This window comes from Molossus molossus, unplaced genomic scaffold (assembly GCF_014108415.1).
Source record: "Molossus molossus isolate mMolMol1 unplaced genomic scaffold, mMolMol1.p scaffold_m16_p_11, whole genome shotgun sequence".
Lineage (NCBI taxonomy): Eukaryota > Metazoa > Chordata > Mammalia > Chiroptera > Molossidae > Molossus > Molossus molossus.
In genome coordinates, this window is record NW_023425346.1 from 47345461 (window position 1) to 47368816 (window position 23356).

The 23356-nt window shown below is 40.1% G+C and overlaps 1 protein-coding gene across 1 annotated transcript in view; it reads right to left on the reverse strand.

The window, feature by feature from the left end:
- Window positions 1-17796, reverse strand: part of LOC118625237 (sodium channel protein type 1 subunit alpha) — a 126427-nt gene extending 108631 nt beyond the window's left edge. The window contains exon 1 of the mRNA XM_036254019.1: window positions 17569-17796. The gene's annotated coding sequence lies outside the window, so the exon portion shown is untranslated. The remainder of the gene's footprint in view (window positions 1-17568) is intronic.
- Window positions 17797-23356: the final 5560 nt, after the last annotated feature.

Sequence of the window (23356 nt, forward strand, 5' to 3'; positions counted from 1 at the left end):
CTGAAGATGACACCAATGTCATTTTTCATAACAACAATCTCTCTGCCTTCCCCCAAATAAGTCAGGAATATCACACCTTCCACAGCTTGCTTCCTTCCTTTCCTCTGCTTAGAGGCCTCTTTTCTGGCTCTATCCCCTCTGCCTGTTATCTGTGTACCTCCCCCTACCTGCCCTCGCCCCCAATCTCTGAGAGCAAGAACAAAGTCTTATTTATTTCCCGAACAAATGCCTGTGTCTGTGGTTGAATTCAGGTAGTCTGTGAAGATGAACTGAAGACATCTGCTGACTCTCGATGAATCAAAACCCCAGAATAAAATTCTACAAATATTTATATGGAATAATTTTTTAACCTTATAAAGAATGTCAACCGGCATAAATGTTTTACTACTGCTTTATAGAGGTGATAATCCCACAGGGACTGTGGAGCTTGAAAGTTCTCTGCGATCATCCAGACAAGGATTCTTATTTTGGATCCGAGGGATGATGTCAAGAGAAGAGATGGGACTTGTCCAAGGTCACACAGCTGCTTTTACACCACAAAAGTCCATTCAAAGTTTTTCCACATGAAGGAAATTAATGTTGAGTTAGGTGCCTCCGCACGTAAGAAGCAAAATGGAAGTGAGTGGAATATTTCTAGAAATGCCACAATTGATTTTCACTCGTGTTTTGACAGAGAGATGGATGTGGTATCTTTGCCCTTACTGTTTAAGAAGGTGATGCCCTAACCAACATTGGTTTTAGCAAAGGTTAAAGAAAGTGACTGTCCTTCAGTCTAGCTCCATGTACTGATCTTAAATATTAATTAACCACAAAGGGTTCAAGCTCAAGGGCAGGAGCACCAGCTACTCAGAATGTAACGCTGGCAGACCTCAGGAATGCAGGCCCAAAGACAGCCCCAGGAAACATCTGGGAAGCAAACGGTTAGGAAGTTCTAGAATTTCTTTGAAAAGCCAAAATGCAATCTGAAAATATATCTTCTGTTTCTTTAGAATCATAAGCCATATTTACACGGTAGTTCTCTTTCACGTAAGGGAACACAGTGTGCTGTTTCACATGCTTAAAGTTTGTGTCTTTCTTTAAATAGAGAAAAGCTTCATAAAGATGACTCTTAAAAGAATGTCAGATACATCACAATATCTAAAGCACTGAGTCCAGAGCTACTGCCACAGAAGGATAAAGAGAGAAAAGAAAGATAAATGTAAATTGTTAAAGATGAATGAACAATCATAAAAAGTTAAGTTGCTGTGCTGGGTTCTATTCTGTACCGATGCGTGCTTTTTTTCTCCAACACCAATGGCTGCCTGCCTATGTCCCCAGCTTTGTTGTCCATGTCCATTGTTCATGCATGCATGCATATAAGTTCTGTGGTTTATCTCTCCCCCACGACCCCCTCTTCTGGGGATTGTCAGTCTGTACCCCACTTCCACGTCTCTGGGACTACCCCATTCCTCAGACTGTTATGTTCATTATATTCCACAAATAAGTGAGATCATATGATACTTGTCTTTCTCTGTTTGGCTTGTTTCACTTAGGATAATACTTTCCAGGTCCCTCCATGTAGTCTCAAAGGATAAGAGATCTTTCTTTCTTACAGCTGCATAGTACTCCATTGTGTATATGTACCACAGCTTTTTTATCCATTCGTCTACTGATGGACACTTGGGCTGTTTCCAGATCTTAGCTATTGAAAATAGTGCTGCTATGAACATGGGGGTACATACATCCTTTCTGATTAGTGTTTCAGGCTTCTTGGGGTATATTCCTAGAAGTGGGATTACTGGGTCAAATGGAAGTTCAATTTTTAATTTTTTGGAGGTAACACTACATTGTTTTCCATAGTGGCTGCACCAGTCTGCATTCCCACCAGCAGTGTACTAGAGTCCCCTTTTCTCCACACCCTCGCCAACACTTGCTGTTTGATGATTTGTTGATGGCAGCCATTCTGACAGGTGTGAGGTGATACCTCATTGTTGTTTTAATTTGCATCTCTCTGATGATTAGTGATGTTGAGCATTTCTTCATATGTCTCTTGGCCATTTGTATGTCCTGTTTGGAGAGGTGTCTATTCAGCTCCCCTGCCCATTTTTTAATTGGGTTCTTTGTCTTCCTTTTGTGGAGTTGTATGAGCACTCTATATATATTGGAAATTAACCCCTTATCTGATATATCATTGGCAATGATGCCCTCCCATACAGTGGGTAGCCTTTCCGTTTTGATGATTGTATCTTTTGTTGTGCAGAAGCTTTTGAGTTTGATGCAGTCCCATGTGTTCATTTCTTCCTTTGTTTCTATTGCCTTAGATGATGTATCAGTAAAAATTCTGCTGTGTATGATGTCTGAAATTTTGTTGCCTACAGTTTCTTCTAGGATTTTTATGGATTCATCAGTCACATTTAAGTCTTTTATCCTTTTTGAGTTTATTATTGTGTAGGGTGTAAGTTGATGGTCTTGTTTCATTTTTCTGCATGTAGCTGTCCAATTTTCCCAGCACCATTTATTAAAGAGGCTGTCCATAGTCCACTGTATGCTCTTGCCACCTTTGTCAAATATTAATTGAACATATTGCCTTGGGTCCATTTCTGGGTTTTCTGTTCTGTTCCACTGGTCTACATGCCTGTTCTTGTGCCAGTACCAGGCTGTTTTGATTACAGTGGCTTTGTAGTATAACCTGAAATCTGGTATTGTGATCCCTCCAACTTTGTTCTTCTTTTTCAAGATTGCTGTGGCTATTCAAGGTCTTTTTTGGTTTCATATGAACTTTTGAAGTACTTGCTCTAATTCTGTGAAGTATGCCATTGGTATTTTGATGGGGATTGCATTGAATCTATAGATTGCTTTGGGTAGTATGGACATTTTAATGATGTTAATTCTTCCAGTCCATGAACAGGGTATGTGCTTCCACTTTTTTATATCTTCCTCTATTTCTTTTTTCAATGACCTGCAGTTTTCTGCGAATAGGTCTTTTATTTCTTTGGTTAAGTTTATTCCTAGGTATCTTAATTTTTTTTTGCTGCAATGGTAAATGGGATTGTTTTCTTAGTTTCTCTTTCTGTGAGTTCATCATTGGTGTATAAGAATGCCATTGATTTCTTGATGTTAATTTTGTATCCTGCTACTTTTCCAAATTCATTTATTAAGCTAGTAAATTTTTGATGGAGTCCTTGGGGTTTTCTAAGTATAGTATCATGTCATCTGCAAATAATGACAGTTTCACTTCCTCCTTTCCAATTTGGATCCCTTTTATTCCGATGCATGCTCTTTCTCATTCTCTTAAGTCAACTAAACATGATGCCTGGGGTTTTGTATGATCTATTTCATGTAGAAATCTCCCCAGCCCCCTTTGCAAAGAAGACTCAGTTAAAGCTAGTGTTGGGTTGATTCCTTATTTGAACCAAATACCAATTTGGTATTTTAATATATCATTTATTTATTTATTTATTTATTTATTTATTTATTTATTTTATTTTTGTTACAGATGTTTCTCCTTTTTTACCCCATTGACACCCTCCTCCTCATCCCCCCTGCCCCGTCCTCAGCTTTGTTGTCCATGTCCATTGGTTATGCATACATGCATATAAATTCTGTGGTTTATCTCTTCCCTCCCCCCACCATCCCCTCTCTTGGGGATTGTCAGTCTGTACCCTACTTCCATGTTTCTGGGTCTACCCTATTCCTCAGACTATTATATTCATTATATTCCATAAATAAGTGAGATCATGTGGTATTTGTTTTTTTCTGCTTGGCTTGTTTCACTTAGGATAATACTTTCCAGGTCCCTCCATGTCATCTCAAAGGATAAGAGATCTTTCTTTCTTATAGCTGCATAGTACTCCATTGTGTATATGTATCACAGCTTTTTGATCCATTCGTCTACTGAGGGACACTTGGGCTGTTTCCAGATCTTAGCTATTGTAAATAGTGCTGCTATGAACATGCGGGTACATATATTCTCTCTGATTGGTGTTTCAGGCTTCTTAGGGTATATTCCTAGAAGTGGGGTCACTTAAATGTGACCCATGAATCCATAAAAATTCTAGAAGAAAATGTAGGTAACAAAATTTTAGACATCATAAGCAGCAGAATTATCACTGATACATCACCTAAGAAAACAGAAACAGAGGAAAAAATGATGACACAAAAGCTTCTGCACATCAAAAGAAACAACCACCAAAATGGAAATGCAACCCACTGTATGGGAGAATATCATTCCCAAGAATATTTCAGATAAGGGGTTAATTTCTAAAACATATAGAGTACTCGTACAACTCAACAAAAGGAAGACAAAGAACCCAATTAAAAAATGGGCAGAGGAGCTGAATAGACACCTCTCCAAACAGGACATACAAATTGCCAAGAGACATATGAAGAAATGCTCAACATCACTAATCATCAGAGAGATGCAAATTAAAACAACAATGAGATATCACCAAACACCTGTCATAATGGCCACCATCAACAAATCATCAAATAGCAAGTGTTGGTGAGGGTGTGGAGAAAAGGGGACTCTAGTACACTGCTGGTGGGAATGCAGACTGGTGCAGCCACCATGGAAAACAATATGGTGTTACCTTAAAAAATTAAAAATTGAACTTCCATTTGACCAGTATTTTAATATATCTTCAAATCAACTACATCACTTGTCTACATATTGAAGATGTTTAATTAGATATTTGTTATGAAGAGGAATGTCTTTACACTAAAGTAAATAACTGATATTTACGAAGACAGATCTTTACAGATTAAAAGTGAACTTTGCTATAACTTAGCACAAGCAAACATGTAGTTCCTGTTCCCTTACAGTGTTCTTACCTACACCTTTTTACTTTCATGTTCAAAGGCAGAAAGCCATTGTCTTTACCAAAAGCATAGAAAGCCGTGCATCATGTGTGCATATGTCATTAGAACCAAGCACTACCATGTTTCTCCAGGGCAGGAACACCTTTCACTCACCCTGAAGCAGTTTCGATCTTCAGAAATCTATTCACAAATTTACACAAATCACATATGATTACATGTCTTCTCTCTCCCCTTGGGAAAAGCAAGAATTCCACTGTGGGCCATATAATGAACAGAGGTCATTCAGGGTCCGTTTCAAGGCTTCAAACTCCTTGGAAAAGATGGGTGAACAAGTGGGGAGAAATCTTCAAGGACAGCCAGACGGTAATTACATTTAGCCCAGTCCTCCTATAATGGCTTGAAAATTCTGCGGCCCATGAACTGAGGATCGTCCTTATTCATATCAGATAGCAGAGCGCTGGAATGTCTTACCCGCAACGGGGTCACAGGGGGCCCAGGGGTAAGAGAGAGATGCTAGGCAGCCATACTCCCGTGCCTGTGGGCCGTCTCCTAAACCTGGTCTTCTGTAGTGGGATGAAAGACAAATGGATTTCTCTACTCATTTGGGGATGTTGACATGACAACCACTTTGTCTTAATATTTTCCATGGCTCTTGATACATAAGCAAACCAATGTACTGGTTTCCATGCTCCACTCAGTCTCTTTGAAAGTCTTGACATTCTGGTTGTTATCATTACATTAAAGGAACCCGTATTCCTGCTCTCTGTGGGGAAGAGCAGGCTGGAGAACAGGAAAGGGTTCCTTTGGTGTCTTACCTCTTTAATGAACACATATGCGATGTGACCATCTGTATTTCTGCTCCCCTTATTCTTTCTGCAACTAAGCAAATACAGAAAGGAGAACGTTCCATGACTTCAGCAATGATGAACTGCAAAAATTATTTGCTCTTCTTCATGTGGTAGTTGTTTTTAAGTTTATATGTGTGTGTGTGTGTGTGTGTGTGTGTGTGTATACATTTGTTAATGTCCTAACTCCCCTTATCTGCCTCCGTGTTCCTCTTCCCTCTGTTCCTTGAGATAGCAGTAACTTTATGCATTTTTCATCTGCCCTGTCTCCTCTTTAGGACGTCACAACAGAGCTACCCTTCCATGAAACATCAAATGCTTTAAAATTGCACCTTGGATTCAGTCAGGATACTGGCAAGAAATAGCTGCTACAATAAAAAAAGAGTGAAATAAAAATAATTTAATGGAGAAACTATTTTCTAAGTAGTTTAAGATAGTTGATGAAGCCTCCAGGAATCAGCAATGAAAAGAGCCAATGCTACCCCTTGGTTTTAACAGGCCAGAGGAGGGAGCAGCGACTAGACTGCAGGAGGAGCAGAGCTTTGGCAGACCCAGGAGGAGGTTCCCCATAGAAGAATGTAGCCACTTCTTTAGTCTGGAAGGTGGGGTATGGAGGGAGAGATCCTCCCACTTTCAACTAATGCCTGCCTCTGGCACAATTTTAGAAGAAGCAAGAAGACAAGACCTCCCAGATTATATCTAAACATGGAAAGTGGCCTTTGGGGGCTAAGGTCTTTCCAGCCCCTGGTTCTACTTCTACCTGACATTCACTCCCACTACTCCCTCCCTGGACAAGCCTTCTGCAGCTTCTGCCGGGGTGGCCACTCCCTCCCTGGACAAGCTTCTGCAGCTTCTGCCGGGGTGGCCTCTTCCATGGCTGCAGCTCGTGCTGGGCTCTGCAACTGTCTTCCTCCATGTGCATATTTAGTCTTCCCCGATTTTGTGTATCTCTTGGTACCTCATCAAGTTGTTTGGGCTCCCTTAGACCTGCTCTGTGCACAGTCCCTTCATCATGCTGTCCTTCTTCACTTGCATTCCTTTGTAAGCACAGGGAGGATAACTTGCAAGTTCTACCGAATGTGAAGGGCTGGTGGGAAGTGGGGAACAGAACCGTGTTCTGTCTTATCCCTAGAAACACTCCTTTCTTTTTGCGTTAAATAGCAAGCACATGAATTTAAAGTATTTTGCAGAAAAATTCTGTTTAATACCTTAACTCTTAGCATAGTATACAGTAGGTACTTAGAAGTATATTGATATTCCAACATCCCTGTTTTCAAATCATTTCTGATAACTATTTAAGAGAAATAATAATTGATATTTGCTGAAACCTCACAGAAATTTTATGAAATAGATTCTGATATCATTATCACAATTTTATAGATAAGCAAATTGAGACTCAGAATAGTCTAGTAACTTTCCCTGGGCAGTTTAGCTCAGCAGTAAGAGCGTTGGCCTATGGACTGAAGAGTCACCACTGGTTCGATCCCTGACCCTGGTCGGGGTCATGTGGGAGGCAATCAGTCGATGTTGCTGTCTCACATCGATGTCTCTCTCTCTTTCTCTCCCTCTCCCTCCCTTCCACTGTATATAAAAAAAAGAAAGAATAATTTAGTAATTTGGCCAAAGTCATACAGCAAGGAAATGATTAAGTGTGGGTTTGAAACCATCAATCTGCCTCCAGAATACCTAATCTTACCACAAGTTCATACCGTCTTGTTTTATATAAGTCTCTGCAATGTCACTTTATAAAAATCCTCGTGGTAAGTCTCTGGGATCCAAGTTTAAAGGCAAACAAGTGGGAGACGACAGAGCCACCCCACAGTGGGCTGGACCCCATCCACCACACTCACATGGGATGCCCCGGAGGGAAGACATTTCCACATGTGGCCAGCCCAAGGCAGCCTGCGGGTGTGCAGCGGATTTACAGCCCGATTTCTGCCAAACATGTTCGGGAGGTACGAGTGGGAGGGTGACAGATGGCAGTCCTTCCTTTTCACATGTTTTGGATTCTTCAGTCTTTCCTAGAATGTGAAAGAATGTAGCTATGTTTGGAAATACACTCACTAAGTCACTAAATAAACTAAATGCATGAGGAGTCGGGGGGAGCTTGCCTCGGTCTGGCGATGCTCTCGTTTCCAGAAGCCACGCTTGTTACCCAGGGAGAGGCGCTGAAGGCAGAGTTGCTAACCATGAATATTTCCCAGTAAGACTGCTTTGGCAAAGCTTCGTGTTGCAAACATCATACACAAGGAGCTGACTTTTCTCAGCTCGTTTTCTAAAAACAAAAAGTAAAGTGCTTTCTGGCTCAGCTTAATTTTTGTGAAGACAAAACACCTTGCTTCCCAAAGTATGGCAGTGGACTCCCTACATGGACATCTCTTGGGAGCTCGTGAAAATGCAGTGTCTTGGGCTCCACTCATCCCTGCTAAAGCAGAATTGCATTTTCACAAGATCACAAAGTGATACCTGTGCACATTACAGTTTGAAAAGTAGTCCTGATGGCCATGACTTTCACAGCCCGCCTCAGATCCTTAAGACTACCCATATCCCTCAGCTCCCAGAACATGCAAATCAGCCACTGTCCTCACCAATACCCAACACTCCCACCCACCTTTGGAGGCAGGTACTCGCCTTCTTCCACAGAGAAAACCCCTAACCCACTTTCAAGTGACATTCGAATGTCAAGTTTCCTTTGTGGACCTTAACTTTCCAGTTTCTCTTCCCCCAGACCCGTTCTGCAAAGGCAGTCACTGTTAACAATTCTTCTGAAACTTTTCTGAAATTTCTTGTGTCTATCCAAGCATCTGAAATATATGTTTTATATATTTTCTTCAGAATTAACAGTGTATTATATATATTTATGTACACCTTGTTTGATGTACATAATTTATCTTGAATCTCTTACCTTGTTTTTACTTAGAGTATTTCAGTATATATGTATATACAGTGTGTGTGTGTGTGTATACACACACACACACACACACACACACACTGAATAGATCTAGATATATATGCCAAAATTTATTTAATCAATCCTCCAATGATTAACACTTATTTCTAGGGGTTTTTGTTTGTTTGTTTTTGCTTTTATGTTTGTTTGCTATTTCAAACAATGCTAGTGTAGGACATCACTTACAAACCCTTTTCCCACTTGTACAAGTTTTTTTTTTTTTCAGGCTTCATTATTAGGAAATGGCTCTGCTGAGTGTAAGGGTAAGTGGCTTTTAACTTTGGTAGATATATTAGACTTCCCTCCAAAGTTTTGGCACCATTTTCTACTCTAGTAACAGCTTTAAGATACCTGTTTTCGCCCTGGCCGGTTTGGCTCAGCGGTTAGAGCGTCGGCCTGCGGTCCTGAGAGACCTGGGTTTGGTTCCCGCTAAGGGCACGTACCTCGGTTGCGTACCTCGGTTGCAGTGTGTCCCCGGCCCTGGTTGGTTGTGCGGGTGGCAGCCACTCGATGTGTCCCTTTCACATCGATGTTTCTCTCTCTCTCTCTCTCTGTTCCTCTCTCCCTCCCACTGTACCTGAACAAAAAATGGAAAAATGTCCTCGGGTGAGGATTAAAAAAAAAAAAAGATACCTGTTTTCCACACCTTTGGCATGTGGACCCTGAGAAGGAAGATACTTAGAAGGGCTCCTGGTGGCTAACTGGGTTCAAGTTTTAAAAAACAGAGCCTAGCATCCATTTCTACACAGGGGCCCCTCACGAGAACTGTACTTCAGGGACAGAACCTGCACTGAACTCGGTGCCTCTGCGCTGGACTGCCTCCCCGCACGGTGTTACTGCCAGTTGGCCAGCCTTTATAAAGGAGTTCCTGGAACCCTATTTCAGCCAACAGGACTGAGGCTTATCCCATTCAATTGGAGCTGTGTAGCTCTATCCCCAGCAGCATCTTCACCAACCAATCAGAGTGACTCCATTCTGAGCAATCCATTCTGGTGCCTTTTAGACCAATCAAATTGCAAGGATTTGAAGCTCTCATTTACATGAGGATGAACCAATCAGGGACCAGGAGTGGGAACTTATGTCTATATAAGCCAGCTTCCCATTGGCTCAGAGAGTGTACTTTCCTTTCTACCAAAGACTAGACTGTGCTTCCCTTGCTGAACTAAAACACTGAGGATGTCTCCCTGGAGCAGAGCGGAACAGACCAGTGCAGGCCAGAGCAGACTGGTGCAGAAGAGAGTGGACCAGCACAGGGCACAGCAGCCCAGCAAGGAGCGGAGCAGAGCTGTCCAGCCAGAGAGGAGACTGGCCCCAGGACTGCCTCACAGCTTTGCAGTATCACAATTGATCTACTTTGTACTGAATAAAGTTTCCTTCTTTCCCACACCCCAAACTGGGGATTCCTGTTGGTGTTGACAGCCATCCAGGGGTTGACAGCTATCAGTAAGAATTATTCAACTTTTTTTGTTGTTGTTAACTGGGGAGTGAAATCTAGGCCAAATTTTGACTTTACCTAGGAGTTTCCCATAGGAGTTTGCCAGGAGAAGTACAAAGACATGTGGAGGGGAGAGAGAAAGTATGTTCTAGGAAGAGGAGTACTATTTACAGACACATGTGAGGTTGGGTCTATGGAAGAGGTTCGAGTTTGGATAGGTGGGCAGTTGGCCAGGTCACACAGGGCCTGGCACACCTGTTACAGAAGGAAAGATGGGACTGTGTTCACGGGGAAACCAAGAGAATATGGTGTGGAGAAGCTAAAACCAAATATTTTGTTTTTTCTTTCCACTAGTTTGAGGGAGTCATCTATTCTTGTCAGGGCACTCACTAATATTAGCAGTGTCCTGATAACTGGCTTATTTGTTCCCCAAACCCTTTTTAGATAGAGGGGGTGTGCATGTGGGAAAGTTGGCTAAATGTCAAGGGGACAATGTTTAGTAAATCTGAAGACCAAAACATTTCTTTCTGCTGTCCCGACTGTGCTAATACAAATTTTTCCATAATGCTTTTGCTAGAAACTGTACAATTAAATCCAAAACCCCCTTACTATTACTGCCATTTTCCCTTCCCCAAAATTAGATGGTAACAGAATTTTTTAGGAAATTTCATATGGAAGATTGACACCTGTTTTATTTTTCTTGTTTCCCCCAAATGAGATAATCCTAAGAGAACAGTGATAACTTCTAGATATCCTATTTCACTCATTCACTTTTTGGATATAAAAATAAGTATAATGTGCCCGGACCTGTTGCTTAGTGGTTAGAGCATTGACCCGCAGACCAGAATGTCCCAGTTTTGGTTCCCACTAAGGGCGTGTACCTCGGTTGCAGTTTGTCCCCAGCTCCGGTTGGGGTTGTGTGGGTGGCAGCTATTCAATGTGTCTCTCTCACATTGATGTTTCTCTCTCTCTCTCTTCCCCCCTTTCTCCCTCCTGCTCTATTTGAAGATAAATGCAAAAAATGTCCTCTAGTGAGGATAAAAAAATAATAATAATTTTAAGTATAATGCCACTTTATCAGAGAACAATAATTTTATTTAAGAAGAAGCAATAATTTTTCACAACAAGCATATTTATCAAATAAAGTGTAGATTGTGAGACATAGGTAACTAATGGTGCACTTTAGGATAATGATAAAATATAAATATTAAGAGACACTTATTTATCATTAATTATCAATGGACAAAAAATGGGTCTATGAAATCTGATCATCTTGGATTTGGTTGTTATTTGGATGATCATATTCCAGAGTTAAAATTATTTACACAAAATATTAGAATTAGAAAAAAAAATCTAAAGAATTATTTAATTCAGGCTCTGTTGTCAAATAATCCACATTAGCTTGGTAGAAATTTGTTTGGTTTTGTCTTTTGGTCCAAATTTTTTTTTTCTCCAAAAAAAATCAGTGTACTTTTAAATTTCTTTTCTAGTGATACTTACTTGTTCTCCCCAAAATTGTTATTTTATACTCTGAAGAAAAAAATGTCACATTTCCTAGGCTTTTCCAGTCTCTCAAAGAATTATTTATCCTGATAATCTAATTTTTTAAGAACAGGGGCTAACATTTTATTAATCTAGACATCTGGATGACTAATTTTTAGGATATTACATTTTGAAGAGGATTTAGAAGGACAGCATGAAAGAATCCAGGTTTTCACCCATTATTGGTTAGCCTTGCCCTGCCTAATCACCACTTTTTGATTCATCAGTTCTTTGAAACTCAATCCTTGACTCTAGTAGCATCTTTTGAGCCCCAAATCCTGATATTGATATAAATGTCCTAGTTGCTCAGAAAATACCAGGAGGGCTCCCTGTGATTGCCTGATAAGTCTGGGAGTATGTGATACAAATATTATTATTAACTATTATTGCCTTAATACTTTTAATATTGTGAAAGGCACTGTAATAAACCATTTGACATACATAATCTCTTTTTTAAGTTCTGATTAGGAGATAGCATGGTTCCCCCTTGGCAGCTGAAGAAACTGAGATTTTAGAGAGGTCGAATCAATTCTCTGTGGTCACAGAGCTAACCAGTGGTAAGAAAGGGAATTGTTTAACCACAAACTTATACCCCTAACTGCAGGGATAGGACGTAGGTTGGCAACTTCCACTCTGAACAGAAGACCCTAATACTGAGCTGAGTGACAGCTTCAGAAAAATGGAATTCCCATATGCCGCAAGCTCGTTTGGATTTCACTACATTGAATACGTGTTTAAGTTAGCTTCAATTATTAATAAATTCTTCCGAATTAACATTCTAAAATGAAATAAAGAATCTTTCTGGTTCTCAGTTGTCTACCTTAAGATCAAGTTAAGTTGAAGGAGCTGTGATCTGGTGTTGGGAAACCAACAGTACTGATGTTGGAAATAATTTTTCAGGTTGTAAGTCTGAGAAAGTCTCTATATCAAACCCAAAAGTTTTCTTTTTCTCAAGTTCAATATAGAAAGTAGTGTGAATGATTGAGAGTCATAGGGAGTTTCAAATAGATTACAGCCATAAATGAATCCATTTTTTTTTCTATTGGAATTTGATTTTTCCCTTTACATCTCATTTGGAAGTTGCTATTTAGTTGACCTGGGTGAATAACGTTATGTAAATTCCAAAATATAACGGAACTAGATAGCAATGACAACTATGCAACAGTCATTCAGTAAACGTTCACTGAGACTCAGTATCTGCCCAACATCGTGCCGGGCGCTGGGGCATAGCAGTGAAAAGGGAGGGTCTGCGCTGTGATTCACAGACTGAGCAGACGGCTGGGTCAGTGCAGTAACTGTGCTAAAGTTCAAGTGCAGGTCACATTGGATTTAATGGTATCCTTCAGAGAGGAATTTCTCCCATCCTCATGGAGATTTTGAGATATTAAGTGACATTAATCACCACTTAAAAAGAGATAACGTATTAGTAGTATATTAAGTGATATGCTGAAATCAACCCATAAGTACCTTAACAACACATATAAAGAACAATTAATTGAGCAGATGAAATAGATAAATGTATGATAAGTCAGGGGAAGTGTATTTGTCTTAGCAACTAAAGCAAAGACTTGGTAACACACATCAGCCCTTATGCTATCTGAATGATTTTGGAGTAGGAAGATTCTTGAAAAAGGTCTTTAACAAAAACCAGAAAGTATACTCATCAAAGTGTTCAAACTACATACTATCGAGTTTTGCCTTGTAGAATAGTGAAAAGAGAAGTAGATTTGGCATCTGGAAATCTTGAGATTTTTTTTCTTATCTGTAAAAGTATAACAGTAATGGGACCTGTCATACAGGGTTGCTGTGGGTCTCAGAATGAATCATGTGCATAAAATTACTTGGAAATACATATATAATTATTCAAATATAAGCTATTATAATTCTGATAAATTGAAATGTATCTATCTATCTGGTACATTTTATACATACCTTTTAGATTAAGTCCCTTATTAAAGTGTATTAAAAATAGTTTCTAGCCCTGACCAATTTGGTTCAACGGTTAGAGCATCGGCCCATGGACCAAAGAGCTGCAGGTTTGATTCCAGCCAAGGGCATGTACCTCAGCTGCAGTTTGTTCCAGGCCCTGATTGGGGTCCTATGGAAGGCAACCAATCAATGTGTCTCTCTCACATTGATGTTTCCCTCTCCCCCTCCCACTCTATCTGAAGACGGATGGAAAAACATCCTTGGGTGAGGATTAAAAAATAAAAATAAAAACAAAAATAATAATTTCTAACTCTTGGGAAGGATGTGTGCATGTGTCTGTGTGTGTGTGCGTGTGTGCACGTGTATGCATATGGACTTATCTATTTCTACCATACATATTAGCTTTACAAAATGTCAGGTCTAAGTTGCTGACCTGTTTGAGGTAACAGTTCACGGGCAGATATACTTTAAAATTCTACAACTAGCAGGCAATATATGTAATTTTAGGGGCCAGCAGCTATTTTTCAGTATGACTTATATACGTGTGAAAATGAACTTAAACTCAGTATCAATCTCAGTCCTATGACTTTAGGAGCCCAAACACCTTCTCTGAATGGGAGATGGCCCTAAACCAAAGGCCTTTGACCTTCTGAAGTCTTTGGTGGATTTGGGTATTTACATCTAGCTATCACAGCTGTGAAAAGCTGAACTATTGTGCGTCCTAGAAGAAGAATGTGTAGCTCTCAGAACATCTTGCGGGGAGGGTCTAAAGGGGTGGAAGAGAGAGGAGGGAGGATGACAGGGAAGAGCTCAAATCCTTAGTGAAATCTATTAAACCCCAAAGATGACTGGTATAGATAAATCTCTGGTGGAAACTCGTGACAGTTGGAATCTGGGTCACTTCTTTAGAGTGATGAGGTAGTATACACGGAAGCAGGACTCCGGGACACAAAGATAATGTAAGATTTTATTTCCTGCAAAGTTGCAGATGGTTTTAGACTGCCGGGCTATGAAATTGGTTAAGTATTTGACCAAATTAAACCTAGATTATTCTGGGGGGGCATAGAGGTCCCAGCTCACATCAGTGTTATACCAACCAGCGAGACATATATTTATTTATTTATTTGTAATTTTTAACCTGCCTGTTTCCAAAAGGAGCAATAAGTTTTTTGTACTATGAATATAATAGAACTTTACATAGTGGAATTCACTTAGGCCAGTGGTTCTCCAGCGTGGGGAGGGGATGGGAAGAAGTGGGGGCAAGGGGAGGGCAATTTTGCCCTCAGGGGACATGTGGTAATGCCTGAAAACATTTTTTTGTTTTGTTAATCCTCACCTGAGAATATTTTCCCATTGATTTTTAGGTAGAGTGAAAGGGAGGAAGGGAGAGAGGGAGAGAAAAAACATCGATGTGAGAGAGACATATTGATTGGTTGCCTCCTGCACGACCCTGACCAGGGCCAGGACAAACTGCAACTGAGGTACATGCCCTTGGCTGCAATTGAACCCATGACTCTTTGGTTTGTGGGCTGACGCTCTAACCGCTGAGCCAAACCAGTCAGGGCTGAAAATAGTTTTGATTGTCACACTGGGTGTTGCTATTGTCACCTTGTAGGTAGAGGTCAGGGATGCTCCTCGTCATGTGATGTGCAGGGCAGGCTTCACAAGAAGGAATATCTGACCCAAATGTCAGTGGGGCCAAGTTGTGAAACCCTTACTTAGGCCAACTTTTCATTATACAAATGAGAAACTGAACATCAGAGAGGGTCATTCCAAGTCACACAGTGAGCAACTGGAAGAGACAGGTCCTTTTGTGTTTTCCCCATCACAATATGTAACTTCTAAACGCTAAAAATGGAACTGTTGGAAAACAAAGCTTTTTATAGACAAAGTTAGGCTCACGATGTACTAAATACACAACTGCATAGATCTTTAAAACACAGAACTGCTTGCATCAGGAAATCTGGTCAACTAGGAAAATAGAGAATTTCATTATGTAATGTATATTTGATGGCATGTAGTAAAACCTATTTTTCGTGATATTTAACCAAAGTACTGCCCAGCTAGTGGTTCTCAACCCTTAGTATGCTTCACAATAATGTGGGGGCTTGTTCAAAAATAAGGAACCCCACCCCAACCCCAGAGGTTCTGACTCAGTAAGTCCCATGTGAGGCCGGAGAATCTGCATTCCAGGTGATGCTGATGCTGCTGGTCGGGAGATGACATGTTGAGAATCACTGGCCTTGAACAGGTTCTCCATGAATGTTGGCCTAATATTGTAGGTTCTAAAACAATAATCTCACTTTATAATGTAATTGCACACGTTAGCAAAGATTAATCAATAAAGCTAATTCACCCCTAGAGAATCTATAGATGGCAGAACCAAAACTAACTTTATACCTCATTTAACTCAAATCCCTTACTTTGAAAATGAAGAAATTAATATAATTCTTTAAGCTTCATTGTCCCCCCAAAAAGAATCCTTTTCAACAATGGCCAATTAAAAAGTATCAAATGAAAATCATTTATAGACAATTTGAGTACTGAGAGTGTTTTCTTGAAGATAAATAAACTCAAAGATTGTGAGTACAATTAAGTATGTATGCATCATTTTTAATATTATATTTATGAGAAATATTCTATATGCTAAACTGAGCAAAACCTAGTTTGATGAGGCTCAAATGCCAAGCTAAATCTATGGAGAAAATGCCTATTGACATCAGTAATATAAAATCAGGCCCTGAGGGGCTGTAACTGTCTCTTCAAATTATTTGGGAAAACATATACACATTTAATCAATTAAATATAGCCTAAAATGATAAGCAGTATATTCCCATCATAAGTAATCAACGTGTTACTATTAATCATGATTAATAGAATAAAAAGCACCCCCAAAAAATTTATTTTAGAAACATTTGTTTTCATTTCTTTAATTTAATAAAACGAACGCAAGAAATGCCAGATACTTACAACTACCTGTTTACCTACTGAAGGTGCTCTAATTACCTGCCTGTGACAGTCCCCCCAACTGAAAGACACCCAATGACTGAATATTCAACTTCCCCATTTAGCTCTTTACATCATGGAGATATTTACACAGCCTTCATTTTATTAACTCCTGACATTCTGTCCGAGGGACTGAGCTTCCCTGGCCAAGGACTCCCAGGGAGCCAAACCCTTTCAAATGTGCTGCATTTGTCTTTAGTTTTAAAATATCCAGTTATGTTCTACATTTGGTGCCATCTGCTGTACCACCATCTCTGGTTAAATCTTATTAAAATTCCCTGCCCCCGTCACGCTGCTGCTGCAATCTCGCCTGCCGCCTCTCCAGGCTTCTCTGCAGCATGCAGCAAGAGCCTGCTATTTTAACTAATTCCTGTCCCAGAGCCGTGTGAGAATCCAAGACAGAATCAGCGCTGGACGTTTTCTAGTTTTACCCAGAGAGTGAATAACTGTTCATGTCAAACCTGGGACCACGCCACGAAGTTCCCTAAACGCAGCACCATTTGAATCAATGCAGGGAAGCCAACATCATTCAGTGCTAGGACTGAATGGCGCTGTTCTTACTGCAGTCTTCTCCTTGCTACTTATTTGTGGAAGTCACATAACTGCCAGGTTATGCAGGCTTCTTTCTCCTGGTATCACAATCAAACAGAAGACACACACAGGAAAGCATCTAGCTCATTTACAAGGGAAACAAATGTGTGATCAGCTAAGAGCAAGGTAACAGCCAAGAACTGCAGTAAATCTCTTCAAATGAATAGTCACATCTAATAATCTCTCCTACAACACCTCTGAGCAAATGGATTGTATTCAGAGTTTAAACAGCCAAATCAACATTCATTCCTTGACAGTTAGAGATGATGCATGATAAGAAAACCCCAATGTATAATTCATTTACTCCTTAAATGCCTTAAAGGTAGGATTGCTAGAACATTTGCTATGCTTATTCAAGCATGCTGACAGAACTGGAATCTCTTAGTAATTTCTCCCTGCACCTCTCAGCATGGCTGACAGGCATCTGCCAAGACTATAGCATATAAACCACTGAAGCATGCAAACATATTTACCCCCAAAAGATGTAGTGCAAGCTCAGCTTCCTCCAGCTTCCATAGCCCCTGAAGTGTTAATCTGAAGGTAACAGTTCCATGAGTTTTCACAGGCCGGCAGTGTGTCTCCTACACTTGACCTAGACAGCCTTACATAAGAAGCATCGGGACTGGGGAGCTTGCTGAATGTCATCACCAGCAAGAGCAAGAAGTATTGGCGGCAGCAGCAGGCAGGCAGGCAGGCTGGGAGTTTGCATGAAAATCATGAAGTCTTTCTTGTCTTTCTCTTTTGAAGTGTTTTGGAAGGAGAGTTAAGAATAGCTCAGAAACTGGTCTCGTTTATTTTGTGGGGAGAATGACCAGAAGCATAAAAGCTAAACCTTCCAGCAAGTGCCAGACACCTCTTTCAGTGTTTGCAGTAAACCCAGCAGAATGAGTTGCTGTCTGTAGAGTACTTGTGCCATGACACCTAAAGTGAAGGGGATGGTAACGCAAAGTAATGACTCAAAGGCTGCCACCGAGAGCTTTTGTCTACCTTTAACTCATTGTGGTGAGTAAAGGGGAATGTGTGTGTATGTGATGAGAGGAACAGTTGGAGGTGTGAGTTGGTTTGCAGGATGATAACTAAAGGAGAATCAAGAGTGTTCATGTTTCTTAGACATCTTGTTGCAAGCAAGATGAGAGCATTTTTAATCTTGTATATCAGATTCAGAATGGGGTGGGTTAAACGGGTTGTGCTGAGTGTATTTCGATTTGAGATATTTTCATAAAAGCAATAAGAAAAGCAGGTACCTCTCTGTGGTGGTTTGCAGGTAACTGTCGGATGTGTTCATTAGTTACTTCCATTGTCAATACTAAAAAGGGAGATCTGAATTTCAGCATTCATATTTTGCACAGAATGAATCTTTTGTTAGAGTTTGAAAGCAGTTTCTCAGAACAGGGCAGGAGAATTACTGTGCTTTTGAAATAAGCTTTGTTAGACTCACTTCTAAGTATGGGGGTGGTGGGGATATTTTAAAATAGCAAATTAAGAACAATATACTTTCTCCATCTAATTTCCATACAATTATCTCAAATGTGTGCAATGCATGTCCTTGAAAGCTAGAAATAATAAAACCAGTCCTATATTCTGATCCTGAGTATTGTGGTATGGTATTATTAATATGAGATGTATTATATTATTTAATTATATATAAAACTGTGGTTTGATATGAGGATGTGGGTGAAGACATAATTCCTGAGACAACGGAAACAGAGAAGAAGCCATGCATCATTTAAACATAATCTTAATGTGCTGCTCTTAATGGGGAAACTTGTCTACTAATGCATCACACTGAGAATAAAACAGGGAAATAAAACAATTTCAGGTGCACAGAACAGCACAATGATCTAATTTCACGCCGTCATTTAACCCCTAAGGAAACAGAGGTAAAAGAAATTAGATGGTGTGCTAAGGGGACAGAGAGGTCAAGTGGTTTTCCTTTTGCCCACACAGTATTTTGCCTACCGTACTCCAATGAATAATTGTCCTTGGATGCTGGTATAAAGAAATACTTTTTTTTTTATCCTCACCCAAGGACATTTTTTCCAGTTTTTGTTCAGATAGAGTGGAAGGGAGAGAGAGAGGAAAAGAAAGAGAGAAACATCGAGTGGCTGCCTCCCGCATGACCCAACCAGGGCCGGGGACAAGCTGCAACTGAGGCACGTGCCCTTAGCGGGGACCAAACCCGGGTCTCTCTGGACCGCAGGCTGACGCTCTAACTGCTGAGCCACACCGGCCAGGGCTAGGAGTGTTTTTTAAAAATCACAGAAATGATAAAAAATAAAGTGAAGTAGCACTAGTCTTTTAGCAGCAGCTGATTTGGGGAAAACAAGTTCTGCAGTGGATAGAATGATAAAGTGTATTCAATTATTTCTCACAACTAATGAACATATTGGTGCAACATTGAATTAAATTTTCAAATGATGAAAGTGTTCAGAACATTGAGCGATGGACACCACTTCGGTGGTTAAGTTCCTCTATTTTGTTAACGCTGACTGTGGTGCCAGGCTTTTCTGTCTCTTGTAGAACGAACGTACATGAAATAAACAACCCCTTGGGAAGCAAGGAACTGGAACAGAGAATTTTTTGGAAGGCTTTGTCTTATTACTTGTAAGTAAACTGAGCCTCTTGCAGTTGGGCATTTATTCTCAGCCTGGCATCCCGGACCCAGCACAGAGTTTACAGGGTCCTCAACACATGTTTGAGTGAATAAATGGAGGGCTGAAATGCATCCATAATAATCCATTTATGGGAGTTGCATATGTTATCACCTAGTAGAGTTCCTTGGAGGAGTCGTTTTAAGAAATGTAAAAAAATAATTTACTAATATATCCATTTAATAATTGCCAAAGTAAACGAATGCTTTAAAAATACTTGTTAGGAAACTTCCTATTTAAAAAAATTAGCATTCTCCTTACAATCTAACTGGGTCAACTTGGTTTAGGTTTGACAGCTTATGAGAGTAATCCCACTTTCACTAGGTTAATCAAATAGAGGTTAATTTTTTCTCAAGTGACATTAAGTCAGAAAAAGTGACATTGATGTCAAGTAACATTAAGGTAGGACTTGACAGTCTTGGCAAACCCACAGTCCTCGGGGACCTCAGCTCATTTTCCTTCCACTTTGCCATCCTTAGCATGTGGCTCGTATCCTCTAATTTGTTGCCTTGTGGTCTCAAAATGGCTGCCTCCTCTTCAGCATCCTGACTGCATTCCAGGCAGAGGAATAAAGTATAAAAAGCAAAAGGCAAGTGCCAGCTGACTCAGCTCTTTCTCCAAGAGCTTTCCCTGATCATCTAGAAACTTTGACTTATGTCTTATGGGTCATAAATGTGAAAAATGCCATCACTTCTATAGGGGATTCTGAAACAATTATCTTTTTAGCTGGTCCCATTGCCACCCCCCAGTAAAATTGGGGTTCTTTTATAAAGGCAAAGGGGTTTGCTTCCTCCATATCCATTCTCTCTTAGCATATAGTTTTGGTAGTTCCGGTAAAATTGTAAAGCATTCAATGTGATCATTTAATCTAAACTGATTAACCTTCCAAAAGCAGATAAAAGCTTCTCATTTTATATCTGGGTCATCTATGGAAAAAATTTTCAAATGTATGCAGGGAGAAAGCTGCAGATAAACTTTTCAGAATGAAAAGGGAAAATAATCCTATGTACCATTTCATCCCATATTCACCCCCAAAATAAGGTTGTCTAAAGCAGTATCTGAAAAGATTCTGACTATGGAAGAATGAATGAACATTGAATTAAAGCTCTAGTCCTTAAATTTTCCGTAATTTCTATGTAAAATGGCATCTCACTAATTTACAAAAGAGATTTTTATTTTTTCCTGCCTGTTATCTTGCTAGAAGCAGCTAGACCAGAAGCATGTGGCTCCTCCCGCTGGGCCTTGGAAGGGCTTTGTAGGATACACAATCATTTTGCAAGAATGCCTCTCTAAGCCAAAAGCCAAAAGCCAAAATCTGCTTTTCATATTGGGACAAGGGATAACACTGACATCTTTTATTTTTTTATCCTCACCCAAGGATTTTATCTTCTGTCTGAATTTATCTTCAGACAGAGCAGGAGGGAGAGAGGGAGGAAGAGAGAGAGAGAAACACCAACTGGTTGCCACCCACACAACCACAACTTGGGCCAGGGACAAACTGCAACCCAGGTACGTGCCCTTAGCAGGAACTGAACCGGGACTCCCTGGCCCACTGGCCGACACTCCAGCTGCTGAGCCAAACCGACCAGGGCAATACTGACATCTTTTAAAGGACCTGAAACAAGATGGCCCCTCAAATCAAATGTTTTACTTTAAACTTGTAGAGGGTTCCTGGGCTAACTGGAATAGAAGCTCTCTAACTCTAGAGGGAAGAAAATAATGGCATTCTTAGTTTCTATTAAACTCAACTTTTATATGGAAGATATTTTACTTCTGAACCCAAGTCACAATTACCTTGAAGTAACCTATTAGAAAAAATTGAATATTGTACTAGTCTCTAGTACACTAAAAATCCACATGGAGTATGGTATTCATTTCATTCACTTACAGGAATAAATAGGTAAAATTATTTGCAGAAAAATAGACTGTGTTCAACCAAACAGGAGACAGCAAAATTAAAATACATTTAGTAACTGACAGGTATGAGTTTTACAAGTCATAAACTCAAGGGAGAACACAACTGTAAATTTCTTCTTTGTCCTTTCAATTAACTTCTATTTTAATGTCCCATTTTTGCCTCATGGCAGAACATTTAATTATTTCTAGGTCAGCTCAGTCACCTTAGTATTTCTTTAGTTATCTTAGGTTTAACTCCATAAAATGTGAGATTTTTATTTTTGCAATTTATGTTCATTAGAGTAATAATACTAGCTTTAGCAACCAGTACACCCAAAAGTCTTGGTGGCTTAGCACAATGAAGTTGTTTCTTACTCATGCAGAGTTCTACATGGTTGTTTCTGGCTGGCGGGTGGCCTGCTATGCGATCATTCGTGAGCCCCGCATCTTTCTGTCTGGCGACTTTCTTGCCCCTAGATACTCAGAGCAGCCAGCAGATGGAGAAAGATCATCGTGAATTACAGCTACTTCTCAGCTCAAAAGTGACGCACATGAACCGGCTTTTATTTCGGTGGGGAGAGGTAGTCACACAGTTCCACTTAGATGCAATGGAAGGCTGAGCAATGCTGTCCCTAGCTAGGCTGTCACTTCCCAGAAGGGGTCCTAAATTATTGTCGTCGCCAACTATCTCTGCCTTCCAGCCAATCAAGCAGTCAACAAACACGTCTTGTTTGCCACCCTTTACGGCTTCTGCAAAGTCCTCGGGTATTTATTTAGTCAGAACTCCAAACTAAGCTATTGTATTTGGAACCCAGCTTTAGGAATGCTAGCTTCAAATAGCAAGTCTCAGCTCCCTCGGACGCTTGGAACATGAAAATCTGTGAGCGCGGAGAGCTCTAAGCCAGCAAGCTCCCTGTGCTAAGGCCAGAGTTCTCCCGGAGGCACAGAATCAAGGCTGCAGATGCTAAAGCAGGCGACCCAGACCCATTTGCTTGTTCCCTTTGCCTGATCTCTTTCCTGTCCCTCCCACCCCCAGAATTTTCAGTTGGAGAAAGACTTGGAAAAATTAGACAATGTGCCTGAGGCCACAGAGCTAGTTGTCCCTAAGGCTTGACCTACATATAGGGTTTCTTGACTAGGGTCAACTAAACAAAAAATCAATGATTACAATAGACAATAAACAGCCCAGATTTTTTTGTAGATATAGCCGAATTATAGAAAATTTAAAATGTATTATTGCATTTAGTAAACCTGCAAACCTGGTCTTCATAGTGACGGTATATAAGCTGAGTCATCCTCCTCTTACCCCTTTGTATAGAAATTGATGAGAATGTTGGGCTGATGACAGATAAACGTGAATCATAATTTGTATTTGTATGAATGTGTTTAATACTTGATAAAGCACATTGGTATATCTGATCCCCAGAGCAGCTATTTCCAACCCTTTTCATCTCATGGTGCACAAAAAGTAATTACTAAAATTCTGCAGCACACCAGAAAATACATTATATTTTTTGCTGATCTGATAAAAACAAAACAAAACAAAAAGACAAAACAGAACAAACAAACAAAAATATCCCCACAACACATAGGAGTAATTTTGATTTATTCATACTGGACGGCTATTGTTGTGTTGGCTGTTGTCATTTTTTTAAATTTGACAATCTAAGGGAAAAGAGGTCAGTGCCCCTGACTGAATAGTCAGGATGGCATG